Raw genomic sequence first — 5,127 nt, 5'->3', positions numbered from 1 at the left:
TTATTGCAGAGATCTGCAAGAATACTAAAATGACTCGCAAACTACTTATGACATGAAGCATCCGTGGGAGAGAAGAAAAACTGATTTAATGAACTGAAGACGGTAAATCTTTAATAAGATATGTGGCACAACATATACAAAATCGCAGACTGGTCAAGGGATCCAACTTTAGAGATTGATAACTGAAATTAAACGCATCTTTTTTTGTGGGGTGAAATTAAACGCATCTCATTTAACAGTTTCAGGTCATCTAACTCTCACAATGAAAAGCCATAAATACAGTAATTAATTTACAGCAAGACATATTATACGGATATTGTCTTCCAAAAATTCTAGCCTAGTTACGTTTCTTCTTTGCTTGAACAAAACATCATAAAAAATGCTAAAACATATATATTCTTTAAAATTCAGTAATCCATGTCACACAACCCGAAGAGAGAAGAACATAACTGCTAGTCGGAGGTCATCAACTAACATGTTCAGTGTTTCACTTAGTTAACTTTTGAACACTTGTATCCTTGTAATTTGGAACTAATCCAGCAGAGAATAGGAAGTAAAAGTATGTCCTCTCTCATGAAACATAGCTGTACAAATCTAAAATTTAACTAATAGAATAAGAATGCACTAAGCTCGCATGAAACATATTAGTGCAAGTACTACCTCGTTGATCTGCCCCCTGCTTTTGCTTAGGCCCTCTCCTCCGTACTAATAACTCCTTTGGATGCTTCTGTCTTGTCTGCTTGACGGGGGAAACATAAAAGTTTTACAGATAAGTCCTCCTATCTATGAGATTTTCGGTTTTTATAACATAAGACTTCTCTTAAAATTCATCGATGCTTTTTGTTGTTATTAATTAGTAAGAAGAACGCTCGTCGACGTGCGGCTATCAGTGTGCATCGCCTCAGGCGACGGCTGGCATGACCTTGAGCCACTGGGCTTGGTCAAGCGGCTTGCCAATTGCATAGATGATGAATCCTGCGACGGCGAAGACGAAAGCCGGCTTCTGCATCACGTTGTACATGCGCCAGCAGTCGAGGCTCTTGAACTCATCCCACTCGGTCAGGATGCAGACGGCGTGCGCATCACGGACGGCCTCGTACGCGTCCGACGTGACGGTGACGGGCTGCCCGGCGGGCTCGCCCACGGCCCACCGGCTGCAGGTGGCGAGGGTGCGCGTGGTCCCAGTCAAACTTGTTCATGGCGAGGTCACGCCTCACCTGCGGGTCGTAGATGCTAACGACGGCCTTGTCGCCAAGCAGACCTAGGCACATGTCGATGACCGGTGTCTCGCGGGTGTCACCGGTATCCTTCTTGAAGGCGAACCTAGCATGGCCACCTTCTTCACGGCGACAGTGTTGAACATGGAGGAGACGACGCGGTAGATGAAGCGGCTCTTGCAGTCGTTGATGCCGATGACCTGCGGCCTGCCTCCATGGACGTCCTTGAGGACCTTCACGTAGACATCCTTGAGGACCTTCACGGCGGTGCCCTCAGCGAGGAACCTCCCGATTGGACAGGATTTGGTTCAGGACGCCATGGCCGTTGTGGGTGAGGATCTTCTCGATGGCTTTGGCGGTCTTGACGGTGACGGGCACGGTGAACTTCTCGACCATGATCTTATTGGAGTGGGATATGTCGACGATCATGCGTGCGCTCACCTAGTAGGTCAGGATCGGCGCGCGGCCTTGCCGGTGCCGAGGCCGCGGCTCTTGGTGGGGGTGTTGACGGAGACGGAGACGAAGTCCGCCTCGCCGACGTCGGTGCTGAAGAAGAGGTTGCGGCCGCGGCCGCGGCACTGCTTGGCGACGTCGTCAAGGCCGGTCTCGTAGATGGGGAGCCGGTCGCTATTGCAGCCGGCGATCCGTGCCTTGGAGATGTGTATTAACCGATATTTATGAGAGAAATTAGAGGAGACGTGGGATGAAGAGTTGGACTACAACTAAGAGTCCACGTTGAGAGGGGAGTTTAACATACCGAGAAAGACCAAGATGAACAGACGGAACAAAAAAAACTGAACACAACACACAAACGTTATTTATTTGAGTGTGGGTTGATTCCTAAAAACTACAGGGACTTTTTTGCAAAAAGGACGCGATGGTGAACCCGACAAAGTCAATCCGTATATAACAGGCACCACCAGAGCACCTACACCCACCCCCTCCGGCCATCGAACTAGAACTCTATTTGTTCAGGTTTCGAAATTTTGTTCGAATTTTCGATATTTATTGACGATTTTAAAAACGTATTCATATTCAAATATTTTAAGGAAAATCGTCCACACTTGTTTTCAAGAATTGTTGAAAATATTTAAGAAAAATAAATAGAGTTGTCGCTAAACTACTTTAACAGGGGCGCTGCAATTTGAGCATAATCAACAGCTAGCTCATGTGGTTGGCGTCCCTGCTACCTAGCGTGAGGTCGCGAGATCGAACCCATCATGTGTGGTTTTGTTTTTCGTGCTATTTTTACGTTCTTGTTTCCTGGTTATGGGCCGGCCCGATTACGTACGCGAGGTTTCAGCCAAAGCTCGACTGTTAGAGCTCTCGGGGAATAGTATCACCTTGGATTTTGATTTTGTCTACACGAATTGTAAAAGCGTATTACGACATGAGAACAAAGCGTATTGTGACGGTGCACCCGACAAAGTCAATCCGTGCTTTATTATTAGGGAGAGACTAGCAAAAGTGCCCGTGCGTTGCAACGGGAGAAACAAATTATCACCCTTAGCGTCCCATCCCGGTTACCACTTATTTTCTTTGTCCTCATTGTCTCTCACGATGTCCACTACACGGGAACGTTCCACCTAAGTTTGGAACCAATAAAGAATTGCATCGTCTACATGTACAGACCAGCGAACGGTCGTGTTTGAGATCCCGGCCACATCTGCACAATCTAATGCTTGCGCCTTGTATTTGTGTATCCAGATTTTACATCGTAGTAGTTCAGTTCCAGTCCGTAAAGGACACAAACAAACACCAAATTCAACTTTAGTTTAAAATAATCAACACCTTTTTTTGTGGGTTAAAACGATCAACACCAAAGAACAGTGGAGGTTGCAGTTTGATTGCTATCACGGTCTACTATTTTTGCCTCATCTCCTAAACGGGCTGGTGGGTCTGATTTGTTGGACCGGGTTGCACAGACGGGTCAGGAGGGCGCTGTTTTTTTATTGGTGGAACGTAACACGGATGAACGGGGCAGATGCCTGGTGGCCTAGGATAGACTATCGGTAGAATAGCCTAACTAAGTATGGAGAAACGACATGGACATACCAAATGGGAGGCGGAATAATATTATACCTCCATTTATACAAAATATAGCATATATGCCCGTGGGTTACATCGGTAAAAAATGACTTAAATTTAGTGAGGATTGTATGCGCAGACATACCATTCAATGTGTTATAAAATTGGTGCAAATTTAGTAAGGATCATAAGTGGAAGTAAAACATGTCATGTTGTCCGCTGCAACAGAAAAAAATGACGTGAATTTAGTGAGGATTGCATGTAGGAAAAAAATGCCACATCATTTTTATATTCATATAAGATATGAATGAGGCCAGTACGCCTGCCATTGATACTAAATTTCAGGCCAACAAAGATTAATATGGCGCCCACAAATCCCGCATGTCCTATCTATTTTGGTATGATCCTCCCTCAATCCTCCTATTTCCTTCCTCTATTTGTTAGAATAGCCTAACTAAGTATGGAGAAACGACATGGGCATACCAAATAGGAGGCGAAATAATATTATACCTCCATTTATACAAAATATAGCATATATGCCCGTGGGTTACACCGGTAAAAAATGGAGGTAATATCACTGATAGTCACACAACTTGCATTGGATGTGCAGTTTACGTCTTTTTGGTCAGCTAACTTGCGTTTCGGTGCAGATACGGTCACTCCATGCGTATTCAGCGCTTGCGTGGCATGCCACGTCTGCATGGAGCCACTGTCAGTGACTGAAGACACTCTGGAGCAACCAACGCATGGTAAACTTGCACGGACCCCCTGAATCTGTCTGTCAGGCATACGGGCACCGGAGAGAGATAACAGAGATTGCTATAAAACTGGTGGGTGGAGAGATTTGAGCAGAATCTGCTCATTACCCAATTGGCAATACGTTGTCAAGTAATATTGGCAGGACTTGGGTTCGAATACCAGTCCTCTCTTTTTATTTGGATGTTCTGTACATGTTCTAAATTTTGCCAAAACGTTTGCTGAATTTTTGGACAGTATTTTGGCACAGTTTTCAACTGTATTTTGGCACAACTTTGTACAGAATTGAACCATGAAAATAAGACAAAAATCTGAATTTTTGGACAGTATTTTGGCACAGTTTTCAACTGAATTTTGCCACAGTTTTCAACTGAATTTCAGCACAACATTGTACAGAATTGAACCGTGAAAATAAGACAAAAATCTGAAACTGTCATGAAGATTGTACACCCACCACTTTTCTATAGCAATCTCTGTTATCTCTCTCCGGTGCCCGGCCTGACAGACAGATTCAGGGGGTCCATGCAAGTTTACCACGCGCTGGTTGCTCCAGAGCGTCTTCGGTCACTGACAGTGGCTCCATGCAGACGTGGCATGCCACGCAAGCGCCGAATACGCATGGAGTGACCGTATATGCACCGAAACGCAAGTTAGCTGACCAAAAAGACGTATTTTGCAAGTTGTAGCACTAAACTGCACATCCAATACAAGTTGTGTGACTGCCGGTGATATTACCTCTAAAAAATGACTTAAATTTAGTGAGGATTGTATGCGCAGACATACCATTCAATGTGTTATAAAATTGGTGCAAATTTAGTAAGGATCATAAGTGGAAGTAAAACATGTCATGTTGTCCGCTGCAACAGAAAAAAAATGACGTGAATTTAGTGAGGATTGCATGTAGGAAAAAAATGCCACATCATTTTTATATTCATATAAGATATGAATGAGGCCAGTACGCCTGCCATTGATACTAAATTTCAGGCCAACAAAGAATATATGGCGCCCACAAATCCCGCATGTCCTATCTATTTGGTAGGATCCTCCCTCAATCCTCCTATTTCCTTCCTCTCTCTTTCTTTTCTTCTTTATTTCTCACGCAATCAGTGTCTATTTTCTTTCTTTT

General features: G+C 44.3%; 1 pseudogene; it reads right to left on the bottom strand.

Annotated features, from left to right (window-relative positions):
* Window positions 1-901: 901 nt before the first annotated feature.
* On the bottom strand, window positions 902-4,584 carry LOC123076203 (UDP-glucose 6-dehydrogenase 1-like; annotated as a pseudogene).
* Between the last annotated feature and the right edge of the window lie 543 nt (window positions 4,585-5,127).

The sequence above is a fragment of the Triticum aestivum genome, chromosome 3D (genome assembly GCF_018294505.1).
Source record: "Triticum aestivum cultivar Chinese Spring chromosome 3D, IWGSC CS RefSeq v2.1, whole genome shotgun sequence".
In the NCBI taxonomy this organism is placed as follows: Eukaryota; Viridiplantae; Streptophyta; class Magnoliopsida; order Poales; family Poaceae; genus Triticum; species Triticum aestivum.
The sequence above is the reverse complement of the archived record's forward strand: the minus strand, read 5'-3'. Positions and strand labels throughout refer to the sequence as shown.